The sequence below is a fragment of the Ovis aries genome, chromosome 2, assembly GCF_016772045.2.
Source record: "Ovis aries strain OAR_USU_Benz2616 breed Rambouillet chromosome 2, ARS-UI_Ramb_v3.0, whole genome shotgun sequence".
Lineage (NCBI taxonomy): Eukaryota > Metazoa > Chordata > Mammalia > Artiodactyla > Bovidae > Ovis > Ovis aries.
The window spans coordinates 136,091,721-136,108,128 of NC_056055.1; the positions used below are offsets into that span (position 1 = coordinate 136,091,721).

Genomic DNA, 16,408 nt, shown 5'->3' on the forward strand with positions numbered 1-16,408 from the left:
CTTGTTGATAGCAGAAGAGGGAGGGGATAGCCATGTTTTATTGAAACATGTCTTTTCTATTTATGTTAACCTCAAGTTTCGTCATTTTCCTTCTCTTGACTTCTTTCTTCTCTTACATGTTAGTTCAGTTAAAAGACTGAAAGGAGGCTGGTACAGGATTTTTATCAAGGGGATGAAGTATCTGAATTTACCAGCCTTCCCATTTAGAGTTATGTCTGTCTTTCTCACTATTTGTCTGCATACCAGGTGGTTAAGAGGGAGAGTTTGCACAGGTCTGCCATCGCTTCATCTTCTTTGCATCCATGCTTCCTTATGCTGACATTTGTAACAAGAGAAGATTATAGTCAGGAAAAGTCCCTACCCACTTTTAAAAAGTCAAACCCACAATATTTTCCATTCCCCCTTTTAATTATATTTGCTCTGTGGTTTGGAAAAGCAGACCACATTGCTTGCACCTAAATTATTTTCTAACTACCAAATTGCTCCGTCCCTGAACACATGCCCAAATCATCTCCTCCATGTTTTCAGGCAAGCTGTCTTGTAGGACATTGAATTGTATCTTTTATTATGATATATAATTGCAGTATCGGTGTCTGTACACCTTTAGTACAAATATATGCTAGTGATCTTCCTGTTTCAAAAATCGTAAAGCAGTTCTTAAGCATTATGAGATATTGTCAACAGAGAAATATTGAACAGAAGATTGTTGGAGGGGTGAATCTAGAGAAATCAAAGTTTCTGTAGATTAACCTAATAATGTTACTCTTGCCATGATACCTCTTAATATATTTTGACAGTTATTAATTAGTGCATTTTAATTAGTGCATTTCCCTTCCTCCCTTTGAATTATTTTGTGAAATCAAATGGGTCACATTATTGTGACTAAGATTACTCTGTAGTCTTATTTTATAATAGTCAAAATTGGCTCCTCTTGGATATGTGCAAATAGTATTTGTCAGAACTTAGCAAATGTTTCTGCATGATGGAAAAGTGCCTCTACTTTTATCAAGAGCTCAAGATGATAATAGACACCATGGTCATACAGAATGGCTAATGGGTCTGGGAAATCTGAGAACACAGGCCAAGCTTATTATGGATTTAAAAGAAAAATGCAAAAGAGGAGAAAGAGTTAAAAGGGCTTCCTGAATCTAGAACTCTGTGGATTTCCTCAAGACTCCCTACTTTATGAGAGAAACTAGACATAAAAGAACTTTTCTTACCTTGTTTGATAATTTTTCTCCCTTCTACTTTAGTTTCACATCTTTCACTATGATTTATAGGTCTGGTTTTTAACTTCAATATTTGAACATGGGATCTGGGTCCTTAACAGTCGTAATTCTCCATAACAGGATCCCTTTACTGAAAGCATTCTACCTGGTGACCCAGAAATGTGAGGAACACAGAACAAGGCACACTGTGAAACTCACAAATGAAACCTGGGCTGCACATCTGGTGGCAGGAAGAGCTCTCGTCCTTTTGCCCATCAGTACTGGAACCCGGGGGCTTCCCCGGGGACGCTAGTGGAAAAGAGCCCGCCTGCCAGTGCAGGAGACAGTAAGAGATGCGGGTTCAATCCCTGGGTAGGGAAGATCCCCTGGAGAGGGGCGTGGCAGCCCACTCCAGTATTCTTGCCTGGAGAATCCCGTGAACAGAGGAGCCTGGTGGGCTACGGGCCTAGGGTTAGAAAGAGTCGGACACGACTGAGTCAACTTAGCACACACACACACACATACACCGGAACCCAGGTTGGAGGCAGTGTCGATGGTGCAGTGTTCAGATGCATCTAATTAAGACAATAAGGCTGAACTTTGCATGGCTTTGCCAGAGTTAATTAGCACTTCCCATTGTCTGGTGTTTCATTACCTCCTAAAGTTTCTTACAGAGTCTTACAAGAGGTGTTTTATGAACACACTATAACTATTTTTATGGGTTTTAGTGATGTAGATCGGATTCATGACCCACAACCACTTTTGCCTTTTTGAGCAATGTAGATTTTATTTTTTCCATATTTTGTGCAATGAATAACAATTTTTCCCTCCCTTGAGTAGCACTTAAGAATGATGCTTCTAGAGTGGTTTTATCTGGTCCTTTACAACTGAAGTGAAAATGAAAGGCAATTTTGAGATGTACGATCACCTTTGCCCCTATTTGAAATCCTCGGAACTGAGAGTTCCCTTTAAGTGCTGGTGCCATAGGCAGATAGATAGATCAGGCTGCATAGACTGATATGGGAGAATAGCAGAGGCTCACTTAAACCTGAGTTGGGGCTCACAGAAGGCTTCCTGGAGCAGTAGCACAAGCTGAAGATGACAAAGCTGGATAGACGAGACGGGCAGATTAGGTGGGCAACTCCATGGTCCATGTGGTTAGCACTGTCTCCCCAGGGCTTAGCATACGACCCAATCGGGCAGAATAAGTCATCAGTAAATACCTGCTGCATGACTGTAACAAGTCTGTTAATGTACTGTCCCTCCAAAGCGGCAAGCTTGCATTTAACCATTGAGACAGACAGCCCCTTAACCCTGTGCAAACATTTTGGGCAGTGCAGACAGTTGGGAAGAAGAACTTAAGGGCAGTTGGTGCCTCTGATTAAAATCTCCTAGGTGGCTGCTTTCTCTACAGTCAGTGTCTGCATTATGCCATTAATTGGAATATTGAAAGAAAACGAAGGAAGTAAATGCAATGGCAATCGCCTAAGCTTCTCTCATGACTGGAATCTGGTCTCCCATCTGGGCTCACCAAGGATGCCCACAGCTCTCCAGAGGTGACAGCAATCCTGGGGGACCCCAGATGACCACAGGTCCAAAGTGAGCCTCAGCTACAGAAAAGTGTGTGGGCAAAACACAAATGAGCATTTCCTGGTTATCTTTATCAGGTAAGATAATCTAAGGCCAGGAGGATTTTCTCTTGAGCCTCTTAGTGCTCTTCTGAAGAAATAATGAGCTAATAGGCTACTTCTTCCTTGTCAAAATATGATAGAAACAGCCCTGCAAATTAATGTCCTGAAAGCATTGGGAGAAATAGCTTACAGGGCACAGGGATCTCCCTAACATAGATCCTGGATTTGGAGGGCAGGGGCGGGGGGTGGGTTGCAGTAAATAATATAGCAGGAAAGAGAGCAGATAAAAATGTTTCACTTTCACTTTTCACTGAGTAGGAGTCTAGTAAAATAGAAGCTTCCTCTGCTGTCCTCTTGACCACCCTGACGATAGATCGGTGTCTAAGATGTTTCCAGTGCATACTTGGCTCCAGTAACTCTGTCACTGACAGTCATTGATAACTGCTGCGTTGTTCCTTCCTGGGCCACAGCCTCCCATCCGCTGCCTTCTGCCACTTCCCAGGTAAGCCTGAGTGTCAGGAGAGCAACTGGGGGACGGTGGTCTGGGGGTACTCTTGCCACGGAAGGCCATGAGGTCCCTTGGCACACTCCCCAGGTGGGAAGAGATTGTGCTGCCAGGAGTATCAACACGCTCACATCCCTCCATGGGTGAAAAGCTTGAAAATCATCGATGATGATGTGATATTGTGATAATGATAGTGATACTATCACTGGCCCTGCAAAGTGTTGGCACCAACTAGAGAAGGTTGTAACTCCTGGGAGATGCCGTCCCTCCATGGCTCAGGGCTTGGCTAGGGGACTCGTCTGGATTTCAGTCCCTACTTGCATCCTTGTGCAGGTCCTGTCCTGCACAGCTGTGTGTGCTGGCCTGAATCAATGTGCTTCAGCAAGGCTGATGTGATTAATGCAAATGGTGGCTGTAGACAGGAATCTTGTTCTTGACACTGTGGCATTCTTTTTTCTCTGTTCCTTTTTCTCTCTGCTCCTTGCTCCTCTCTCCACCTGGTACTTGTTAAGTGGACCCCCGAAGTTAGCAGACAATCCAGGTCTCTCCCCTTAGACTTAAAATCCTGCCTTCCTCCTAGCCATGCTTACATTCTGTCCCATTTCTCCAAGACCCCTCCCAGGGGACAGATATTAATCTGGTTAATAAATTGGTGCTAAGTTGCTAATGGTATCACTCTTCTAGATAGAACTTGGGTGAACATTTATAGATTGGGCCACAGCATGGGCCTCACACCAAAAGGAGAAATTCTATGAAGTGGCCTCTAGACTCTTATTTATTTCCAACAAGTCACCCAAGATTTGGACAGCTGCCACTTGTGGCCAGGACTGCCCCATGGGGTTGGAGAGGCCATTAGGCCTTCTTGAGTTGCTGCCCTCCAATTCTGAGATCATTTTTTTTTTTATGTAATCAAATCTCTATAGCTTTAAATAATAGCTTTACAATAAAAAAATTTTAAATTCAATCTGTTTTTGTAAGACTGGAAAGCCACAGAAAATGAAATAAGATATAGAGTTTTGGAGTTTATTTTACAAGATGTAGAGTTAACCATTGCGGTTTAGTCTTGGGGGGCTTCCCTTGTGGCTCAGCTGGTAAAGAATCCGCCTACAATGTGGGAGACCTGAGTTCGATCCCTGGGGTGGGAAGATCCCCTGGAGAAGGGAAAGGCTATCTACTCCAGTATTCTGGCTTGGAGAATTCCTTGGACTATATAGTTCATGGGGTCACAAAGGCTGTGAATTTATTCTAAATCTTTCCTTCAGGCCAGACTTCTTTTGAGGTTTGACTTGCTCCAGTTTTCAGTCCTAAAAAAACCAGCCCCTGTCCTCAGGTTGAGAGAGAGACTTCCGGGGATAGATGCGGATCTCTGTTAGCCTCCTTCTATCCAGGCAGGGGTAATGTTGTTCCTGAGATGCTTGATAACCTTGCTGCTATCACATTTTAGTAAGACTTTGTATCCCCCAAACTCTTTTAAAAGTGACTAGTATCTCTTGCCCCCTTTTCTGAGTTGTTAGAGTATATCCACCACAGAATACAAGTTTTTTTCTGCAGCTACTCAGTGTTTTAATCACAAAGCAAAAACAACGTTGCTAATCTGAACAATCTACATGGATGACAATTTGCTGAAATAACTATCAATTAACAACATAATTGTCACTTATATGTTGCCAACAGTAAAGTAGGCAATTGTTACTTCTATGAGGCTTTTGTGCTTTCTTTTTTCTTCTCTTCTCAGGATGTGGATATAGGGCAGGGGCCTGGGTTGAAAAGTTTAAACTGATGACCAAGTTAATTGTTGTTTTAATCACTGGATCATCGTTCTTTTAGGTCATTGAGAAGTGAAAACAGTGGTACTAGTCATAAAATTTCACTCTAGGCTTGGTGGGTGAAACTTGCTTTGGTTCTGAAATCTCTACAGCTATCAAATGCATTGCCAGGTCTATAGTCTTAATTTAATCAGGGGGCTATCGAAGACAGAGGATGACATGTGCTATTTTGTTTGATCAAGACCACGGTGCTATTTTGTTCGATCAAGATCACAGTGAAGAACACCCATCCTCTGTGTGAAAGCAGTCTACTTTCCCTAAAGCAGCTGGAAAGAATTTAGCCGGTGTAGTCAGGGTAATAGCCCTGGTGTCTTCCTCGATATCCTATGTCAACAAGAGCACCCGACCACCCCAGCCTCTGTGAGAGAGTGGACACCAATAACAGAAGGAAAAGAATCAGGAGGAAGAGCACTGAAGAGACGGTGAGTGACGTGCCAGGCCCTCCTTGGGTGCTGCAGAGCTCTCATTTGGCCAAAGATGGTCATCAGGGTGGAGCCAGGTTCCCAGTGCTACAGGAACACCTTCAGGAAGAGCTGCTTCAAGGTAAGACCTCAGCCTGTGCTTGGGTGCAAATCACTCTGTGGTGCAAAATCATGTCCCATTATCCAAGACCTGGAGCTAGCTAAAATAGGAATTAGGACATAAAGAAGCTGGTTGTTTTGCATTGGGTCAATTCATCTGCACACCGACAGGTGATACTTCTCTGTGAACACAATAGTTGAACTCAGAACTTGCAAGAAGTTGCCACTCCCTCCTTGGTGGCATGGCAGTGGTGTGGAGAGAGAGCAGCCTTCCAGCTGGACCCCCGGGGTCTGGAATAGCCGTGCTTTGAGTTCCTGTCCATGTGGCCAGATTCCTTTCTTGGCTCTTTAATTTAATACCTCTGAAATGATGAGAATCATTTCACATTCTAGGATTGTTTAGAGGATTAAGTAAGTTGACACGTGTAAAGCGTCAAAGGTTATGTGTTGTTGGTGCTTACAAGTGGCTTGTGTTAATCTCTCAGTTGTGTCTGAGTCTTTTGCAACCCTGTGGACTGTTGCCTGCCAGGCTCCCCTGTCTGTGGAATTCTCCAGGCAAGAATACTGGAGTGAGTAGCCATTTCCTTCTCCGGTGGCTTGCTCACTAATTTAAAGGAATAGCAACAAAGGCACTTTTACTGACCTAAAAGTATTTCAGTTAATGAAGTAACTTTGATTTTAATGAAGGGGATTTAAATTCTTTAAAAAAAATTTTTTAAGTCATCAATTGGTGTTTACATTTTTAATTCACTTTTAAAATCCAGTGAGCTATTGCTATTATTACTATGCATGATACCTTCACTAATCATCAGCTTCTGAATCGAGCTTTTCTGTGCAGTTGAGTAGGTGCTATTTGTAAGTCAGCCAGTTTTGCAAATAGACTGTGACAGGTACAGGTGGCATTTAATAATAGTATAACACGTATTCTTTGTTTTCCCCTCGTGGTTACATTATTCCAATGCTTATAGTATAGTCAGCATTCCAAAGAGAGAACTATTATCCAACTAAACTGTCATTTCCTACTTGGAGAAGACGTGATTCTGCTTTTTATGCCCGTTGGCTTAGAGTTGAGGGGAGGCATATTTTAGGTGCCCCCAAACCAAGATTTCCGATTCCTTAATATTTTGCATATTTTCCCTCTGTAAACGCTTCCCTTAAGCCAGCCCATCTTTCTTGTCACTGAGTACTTTGGTGATTCCAAACATGGGTAGGCTTCTCCAGGTGTGCAGAGATGCGCTTCACCTAGGGGCTCTGCCCTTTGGAGGTGATGTTTGTTGCACAGCAGAACGGTTGCCTCTCCCAATAGGGAACATCTCATTGCACCCCTTTTCCACACCATCTGGCTGACCTGGACTCATTCCAGACACTACAGCTTTGTTGGCAGAATGGTCTTCCTGCTACAGAAGTTTTGTAATCTGCTAATTGACAGGGTAAGGAAAATTTATATTTGGGTTACAGCTGAAAAGTTGGATGTTTCTTTGATGGGGCTTTAAATACTGACATATGCTGCACTGGTTTTTGATTTTAGGCGTCCTCGTTTGTGCCTGAGCACGCACTCTTCCCCGTGTTCTCTGGCTCATTGAGAATATGGCATCCTTTGGAGAAGAGCAAAGTACGGATCTAGTGGGGAATTATCCTCCACTTAGTTTACTCATTAAGCAATGGTTTTATTATTATTATCTCTTTGTACTATCAGACAGATGGCAAGGAAGGAGTTTGCTTTACTGCACAAGATGTAGTGTTGGGCATGGTGGATCTCCCTAAATGGTTAATATCTGCAGTAGTCATTCTAATAAGCATCTCAGCTTTTGCACAGGGCCTGGCTCTATCCTCAGCTCTTCATTTGAATGCAAAGTTTTTCTCAGTCCTTTTGCCCTACACAAGGCAGAGGGCAGAAGAATCCTAGAGATGGAAGTATCAGTAAAATTGTGTTGTTCAAGTTGACATTTGTGGTCATCCTACCCTGAAATTGTGCATTAGAACTCAGTGTGAGCAAGGCCCACTTCGGTGACTGTGGTTGCGCTTATAGAGTCAGATCCACGTCCCCAAAGCACAGAAGCCCATGCATGTGTTGGGGGGCACTGCATGAGTGTGGGGCGACATTGTGTCTCTGGACCCTGGGGCCCTTCTCTCTGGCAGCCCCTCAACCTGCACTGAACAGCACCCGGCACAAAGAAGGCTGAGGATGAAAGAGGATTTCTTCCCTACCTTTGAAAACTTCAAAGAAAGCCTTCCCAATCTGGTTCTGATGATCCATGTCTCAGGCAGAGCATGCACAAAGGTTGGAAATCTGCACACTGATCGGAAATAGTTCTTGGAAAGGAGGATTTAATCCCACGAGCCAAATGATCACTACCAACAGCGATCAGGGAAAAACCAAAGTCCACAGCAAATTTTAATTTGGCAAGTGCGTAAAATGTTCAAAAGAGCAGAGGTCTCATTTACATTCCTCCCTCTTATATGGGATTTTCTTCTATATTAGTAATTAAAGGGTGCAGCCTATAGAGCGCAACTATATCCCATAATAGCCATCGGGGACACACTAACAACTTCCTTGAAGTAACGCACACTAGGGTGTTTATGGTTCAGTGTCACAGTCTCTCTTTGATCTAAATTAGGATTCATTGGCAAACTCGCAATAGGCTCCACATGTACCCCTCTCAACCTCTTTCTTTTAATCATGGAAATTAGAGATGGAAAATACCCATTAAGTCACTTAGTCCACTTCCCCGCCAGGGTGAAATTGTTGCCTGTGATACAGGGGTAGTGCTTGGTCCAGCTGAAATTTAAATGTCTCGGGGGATAGGCAGCCTTCTGGTTTTACAATTTTTTCTCTTTCCCTTAAAATTCAGAGAGGAAAAAATGCAAAGCAGAGGAGGAGATTTCTTCCCGCTCCCCCTTACAGGTAGGAGGTAACGTTAGCTGGTGGGTAAGTGTGCTCACATGCACAGTGGCAGGTTTTTGGAAGCCACGCGTCTTGTGATAGCCTTTTCATTACTGGTGAGACACCAGTTATGGGCTGGTCTCATAGCTTCCCTGATAGCTCTGTTGGTAAAGACTCAGCCTGCAATGCAGGAGACCCTGGTTCCATCTCTGAGTTGGGAAGATGCCCTGGAGGAGGGATAGGCTACCCACTCCAGTATTTTGGCCCAGAGAATTCCATGGACTATACAGTCCATGGAGTCACAAAAAGTTGAACACAACTGAGCAACTTTCACTTTGAGAAGGGACCAGTTAAATTCAACCCTTGTCCCAGCATGTTTTATTTAGTCTTCAGTTCAATGGAACTCTCCAGCCTCCTGGACTTTCCCTGTAAAGTCGAGCGGGCAAGCACTCCAGGTTTGGAGTTCTCCAGGTGAAACTTTGTCTGTTTTTGGCTCGAAAGTTGATTACTTATAAACTACACAGGCCCTCCTGGTTAGAGTGTGATGTCACCCATGAGCTGTGAGCTCTTGAAGGCAACACCACCTATCTTATTCCATTCAGTGACTGGTCAACGTATTTTTCTACTTGGAACATTTGGCATCTGAGACATATGTGAGGTTCATGAGGACTCCTCTCCCAGCTCATGTTCAGCAAAAGAAGCAAGACCACCACTCAGCATCTGCCCACATCTCCTGAGCTGACAGGTGGACAGGGAAGTAGCTAAACCCAGCAAGCGTCTCCCCAGTGGGGCCTCTACTGGAGAACACCTGGCAGTGGCTGAGATGAGACTTACAAAGGGAAACGGGGACCCTGATGAGATTCACATTCGAGGTTTGTTTCAAAGGCTTCTCTTTAGTTTGCTGATAGGATCATGAGATGGCATTAATTTAGGAAAATCTGATAAGTGACCATTTCAAATTCTGATACAGATGTGTGAAGAGTGTGATTATTCATATTATAAGATGGATGTCTCTCCCACCCCCAAATCCCTGCCTCAGATTCACTGTGGATGCCACAAAGTAGCTAACATTCCGAATGCATTTGAAGGAGGGTCAGGTTTGCAAAACTTGATGCAAAACAGTATCTTAGGAAGGTGCTGATTGTGGTTTCTATTAGACAGGAAAAGTTGGTCTTTTGATGTGTTTGTATCAACCAACCATGCATTCACAGAGACATATTTCAGGGCTTCTACAGTGTACAGTGTTTTCCTGGGATAATTCTTTTTGTTTGATTTTTAATTTTTATTGGAGTGTAGCTGCTTTACAGTGTTGTGTTGGTGTCTGTGGTACAGTGAAGCGACTCAGCTATGTGTATACATATATCCCCTCTTCGTCACCACAGAGCATTGAATAGACTTCCCTGTGCAATATAGTCAGTTCTCATTTTATGTATAAGAGTGTATACGTGTCAATCCCAACCTCTCGGTTCGTCCTACCTGCTTTTTTCCCTTGGTGTCCATATGGTTGTTCTCCGCGTGTGTGTTTCTATTTCTGCTTTGCAAATAAGTTCGTCTCTCTCATTTTTCTCGATTCCACATGTATACATCAATATATAGCATTTGTTTTTCACCTTCTGACTTGCTTCACTCTTCTCGGATGATTCTTGTTTTGAATTACCCTGATGGCAATGGATAATGGGTCTTCAAATAGGAAAAAAAAAAAAAAAAGAAGATTGCTATCAGTTATAAGTTGATGGCCTAGAATTAGAATTCTGCTGGATGCAGCTCTAGTATTGGATTCTGTTCTTTGCTAATGAAAAGCCTAAGTTTTCAAGCAGATGTGGCCGAGACTATTCTCCCAAATCCATTCTCCGTAATTTTAGTGCCTCCGTTTCCCACCCGCCTGCCATCTCACTATGTTGTGGCTGAGAAGACGTGAAGGACACGGCGTGGAGCCCCCTGCGGTGCAATCTCAGGGACACACGCCCTTCCCCTCCACCCCGTGCTGTCAGCTTGGAAAGCGGACCAGGCGGCTGGAGCTCCAGCTCCCGTCTTAGGTCTCAGGGGTGGAGGCCGCACTGTGTGGGGGATGGGAAGTGGCTGGGTCCCACGTCCCATGATTCTGTGCAGTTGCCAGACTAACCCTAGAGAACCCTCCTCTGGACTTCTTTCACATGAAAGAATAAAACCTAGTGGGTTAAAGTCACTGTTTTCTCAGGATTTCTGTCACCAAACCTAAAGCTGAGTAGGTAGATACTATCGAATATTTCCGGTTCCGTTGATAATCAACGCCAGCTCACATGTATTCCTCTGAACTTGGCCTTGGCATGTTTGGAGACATAGGTGTACGGAATAACCCCAAACTTTACAGATCCCCAAATATATGATCAGCTAAAATAGCAATAAGGGCACTGAGGGAAAGTGTTCTCATCCAGTTTCTCACATCTGTTCTCTTCACAGCATGTCAGAAGGGACACACACTCTCATTCCATAAAGGATTTAAGGAGAACCCAGGCCACAGTAGCAGGCAGTGCAGATAAAAATAGAGGGAAGGTGAGGAAAAGCATGAGTACGGGGTCAGGACCAGGAAAATGTAAAAGCAGACAGGTCCAGGTTGGTTCCAGAGACCTGTTCTTACATGAAAACAATTGTGATTTGGGAAGAAAACACAGTAGAATGTTTAGTTAGAGACATTTTTTTAATCCAGAATGAGAGGCATGAAGATTTAGTGCCATTTAACACGTGTTTGTCAGGTGCTTCCCTCAGGGGCCCCTGACACTTCCGGAAGGTGTCTGAGGAGCAGCGGGCTGACACCCCACAGCCAGGGAGCCCCCAACACTTGCTGCAGGCTGGGGCACCTTGCAGTACACGTGTGTCCAGTTAAGTGGCTTTCTGGTTTGTATTACCCGTGATTAAGTAGATCCTCACAAAAGGAGGAGAGTAGCTTAAAAATATTTCTGCAGAAAAATTGCTGGTTTTGTCCTGCTAGTATTATCTGTGCTGCCTAGCAAGCCCTTTGTCAGCCTCATTAGAAGTAAATACAATCTAGTTGGGACGGAGAGAAGAGGCTTAAGCAATTCTGAATTTATTAGAAGTCCCTTTGAAATATGGATTTATATCTTCTTTCATTAACAATGAATTTCAGCCTCTGTGTATATTATGATTTAAAGTATCAGGAAATAATATATAATCAGATGAAAGTGTTGAAAGTCGCTAAGTCCTGTCTGACTCTTCATGACCCCATGGACCGTAGCCTGCCAATCTCCTCTGTCCATGGAATTCTCCAGGCAAGAATACTGCAGTCAATTGCCATTTCCTTCTCCAGAGGATCTTTCCGACTCAGGGATGGAACTTGGGTCTCCTGCATTGCAGGTGGACTCTTTACCATCTGAGCCACCAAGGACGCTCAGGTATGTGCATATAATTTATAAGTAAAGGAATAAACATACACCTTCTAGGTAGTGGTTTCAGGTTGATTCAAGTGCATTACGTTTACTGTGCACTTTATTATTATTACATCAGCTCCATCTCAGATCGTCAGGCATCAAATCCCGGGGGCTGGGGTCCCCTGGTCTAGAGTATGGTCAGGACAGGTGCTTGCATGAGGTAAGCTCTCCACGGCTGCTCTTTGTTATGATTGTAAGTGCTGTGTCGATAATTGGGATCTCTGAAGCACTGACATTAACTTTTAGGTGAATTTTATATCCAGAATGTTCAATGTTCACTGTCAACCTGTAACCATTGACAGACGGTTTAACACCTGGCTTAAAATTCAAACCAGGGTCACTGGAATTGGATGCTCCCTTTTCTAGGGTCTTATATGCTTAAATCTGTGTAAAATGATTGCCAGAGCATTACAGAAACAATAAATTCCAGTCCACATTTTCCTTAAGAAGCCTCTGTGCCATGATTTGGCTAACAACTTGGAAGCAGCAAACTCATGATCTGTTTTCACTGTAACCCCCAGATCCTCTATCCTCCCATGGGTCTCATCCCCGCCCCTCCCTTCCAGGCTGGAGGACAGAAGTTGCCAAAGCTGTGATACCTTGCCTAGCAGACAGGAAGCTTGCGACATTGAAGCAATGAGCTTCTCCTGTTGGTGATGTTTTGGGTGTGTTTCTCCAGCGCAAATGTGAAAGCAGAGATCAGTTTGGGTCGCGAATCTCTCCCTTCTCTCCCTAACACTGGCCGCACCAAGTGATGAGTTTGCCTCGGGTTCCAATCAGAGCCCCTAGGATGGCTTTCACGTGGAGGGATGGGAACAGTGTCCTCTTGGATGCAGTCGGATGTGCTTATTCTCGTGGCCCAACTGAGACATCTGGGACCTCATTAAAGATGGGTTAAGGAGGATGCCCAAGGGCTTTTACAAAATTTAAATCTCTTAAACCACAAAAAATCCTTATGCTCTGTGTCTGCGCCGGGTTAAATCAGGAGCCCTCCTTTGCTGGTCCACGCTCATGTGTGTGCTGATTGCTCGAATGTGGAAATCTGTGCCCGCTGGTAGATGCCCCTGTCCCAGGCCCTTGTGCCATGCCCCCCTCCCTCACCCTGGCTGCTCTGGACACCGTCGGAAGCCTCCCTTCACTCCCCCACGATCCAGAATGTGACATCCAGACTAAGCCAGATGGTGAGGTTAATTCATAAAGTGTCACCATGTCGCAGATCTGACCCCAGTGAGCCTCAAGTATCCTTTGTCTGCCCTTTCTGAGTCTCTTTCCTGTCCTTTGGTTTCCTTGATCCTTCAGCCACCTCTGCCACTTGACTGGTGAGTGTTTCTGCCACCCACAGGTATGCCCAGGGACAAGTGCCTACCCTGCTCTGGCTTCACATTGCCCTCTGCAAAAGGGAGATAAGAAGATGACTGGGGCCCAGGGCTTGACACATGGGAACCTCTCAAGAATGTCAGAGCTCCTCCTCCTCCTGCCTTTTCCTTCCCTCCCCCTCCTCTTCTTCCTCATCATTACCGTTATTCTGTGCCCAGGGCCCCAGTTGCTCAGTAGCTATTTGCCAAGCCCAGCTAGGGAGTCAGATTTTTTTTTAATTAATTTATTTTTTAACTGAAGGATAAAGCTTTGTAGAATTTTGTTGTTTTCTGTCAAACATCAACATAAATCAGTTATAGGTATATATGCTCATAGTATTTAAGTGTGTTCATGAAAGGGTCAAAGGGCAGGGGTGGGGAGCTTCGTCCTTCTTGTTCTGATCTACCCATTCCTTGCTGACTCTGGAAGAATACTCGACAAGGTGAGAATGTGTTCCCAATTCTCCAGTAACTCCTGGGAAGCATCTTCTAGTCATTCTATTCCGTAAAGGATAGTCTCCCTGCTGGGATAAAATAAAAGCCCTATTTTATCCAGCCTCTTGTTTGCAGTTTATCTTCTCTGGAACTTTGCTCGGGGCTTATCCAGGGGTTCTTACACTTCTCTGCACACTAGCATTATCCTGAAACCAATCCTGGTGCTTGGCTCCCTCTCCAGCATTCTGATTTAAGCAAAATGGGGGGCCACATGGGCAGCAGGAGCTCTCAGGTCTTCCCAGGAGATCGTAACATCCCGCAAAGTCTGGGAACCGTCGTCGCGGCAACCTCATGCCCCGTCGGACACAGGGATACATGGTGAATTGTTGTTAAGTTCTTGGGTGCAGGTGGAGTGTGGACCCATGAGTGACATCTAGTTGTGATAAACTTTCATCCTTCCCTGTTTGTCCCTTCCTGAAAGCAGTTGTTCTCAAACTTTAATGTGCATCAGAATCACCTGGAGAGCTTGGTCAGCTCCACATCACTGGCGCCACGCCCACAGCTTCTGAATCAGCAAGTTCGGGGGTTGGGGGGGTGGCGGGCGGGCGGGAGTGGTGGAGAATTTGCACCTGCCGTAAGTTCCCAAGTGACAGTGACGCTGCCAGCCCAGCGACCGCGCTTTGAGAAGCACTGCCATAAAGCAGCGCCTCCCCTCCTTCCCTGGGCACCTGTTAAGGAACAGATTCTTGGGTCCACACCAACCTGACTAGCCTGACTGTCCAGGGAGGGGCCTGGGCTTAGTTTTGTTAACACGTATCTAATGGTTCTTATCTTTGGGGGGATATGGAAATGTGACCTTAAAAGAACAGGAACTGAAGAAGGAGACCCACAATCCTATGTTAGAAAAATAAACATTTGAGGTTGGAGTTTTGGAGTTGCTCGTGGTCTTCTGATAACATTTTTTTGGTTGTGCTGTATAGCATGCAGGATCCTAGTTCTTTGACCAGGGGTCAAATTCGTGTGCCCTGCAGTGGAATTGCAGAGTCCTAACTGCTGGACCACCAGGGTAGTCCTGATATACATATATATATTTAGTGTTGAACTATTTATAAAGAAATGCTAAAAGTGTCTTAGGACTTCCCCCTCTTTTCATCCCAGTCTCAGCCTTGGGCCTTAGTACTGGATCTCCTAATGGGTGGTGTGGAATGACTTAGCTAAAGCAGCAGTTCTGTAGTGGAACATGGGTCAGCATCATAGGGTTTTCCTTTATAGAACACAATTTACCTGGTCTTATTTCTGAACCCCATCCCACAGACGATTTAGGGGCTGGGGAAAGGTTTTAAACCGGAAACAAAATCGGTACCTCTATTTTCTGGTTTAAAACAGTTAACTCAGGCTCTTACTGGTAAATGCTCAAAAGCTGGACATTTCTCCACCTTTTTCCTCCTCTAGCCAATCTGGTTTCTGGTGTGGGGGGATGCTCAGGCTCTGGTGTGTCAGGAGGGAGAGGGGCTAGTTGGTCCTTAATTCTGCAGATCACCTGTCAGTGGCTTTTATGTCCCACCCACATTGTCATGATAATCCCGGCAGCCCTCAGGCCTGCATGTGATTTTCTCCTGGGGTAACAAAGGTCCGTCTAGTCAAGGCTATGGTTTTTCTAGTAGTCATGTATGGATGTGAGAGTTGGACTATAAAGAAAGCTGAGCCCCGAAGAATTGATGCTTTTGAACTGTGGTGTTGGAGAAGACTCTTGAGAGTCCCTTGGACTGCAAGGAGATCCAACCAGTCCATCCTAAAGGAAATCAGTTCTAGGTGTTCATTGGAAGGACTGATGTTGAAGCTGAGACTCCAATACTTTAGCCACCTGATGTGGAGAGCTGACTCATTTGCAAAGACCCTGATGCTGGGAAAGATTGAGGGCAGGAGGAGAAGGGCATGACACAGGATGAGATGATTGGATGGCATCACCGACTCAATGGACATGAGTTTCAGTAAACTTCGGGAGTTGGTGATGAACAGGGAGGCCTGGCATGTGGCAGTCATGGGGTCACAAAGAGTCAGACACAACTGAGCGACTGAACTTAACTGAACTGAGCAAGTCTTTTGTTGGGTTCACAGTGGGTCCAAGATAAGGCTTTCAAATGGATGCTGGAATTTTTTCCACTAATGGAGAGGGGGAATTTGTATACACATTGGTAGATGTCTATGAATTTTCTTGGGCTTTCCCTAGTGGCTCAGTGATAAAGAATCTGTCTGCAATGCAGGAGACATGAGTTTGATCCCTGGGTAGGGAAGATCCCCTGGAGAAAGAATTGGCAACCCACTCCAGTATTCTTGGCTGGAAAATCCCATGAACAGAGGAGCCTGGTGGGCTGTAGTCCATGGGGTCACAAAATAGTCAGATACAACTTGGTTACTAAAGAACAACAAAAACAATGAATTTTCTTGGGCTTGCAAGATTCAGTGTCTTGCCCTAGATCACAGAACCTGCTTTTCAGGGATTGACCAGGGTCGCATGGTTCCTGGATCCAAATTTGGGATATTTGTGCACCCCGTATCACCATCTTCACATCTCTGCCTGGCCATAGCTCATCCCTCATAGCCTGCTGTTTCATCCC

The 16,408-nt window shown here is 44.8% G+C and overlaps 1 pseudogene; it reads left to right on the forward strand.

The window, feature by feature from the left end:
- The first annotated feature begins 5,647 nt into the window (after positions 1-5,647).
- The window catches only part of LOC132659129 (craniofacial development protein 2-like), a 29,278-nt pseudogene continuing 18,517 nt past the window's right edge, over positions 5,648-16,408 (forward strand).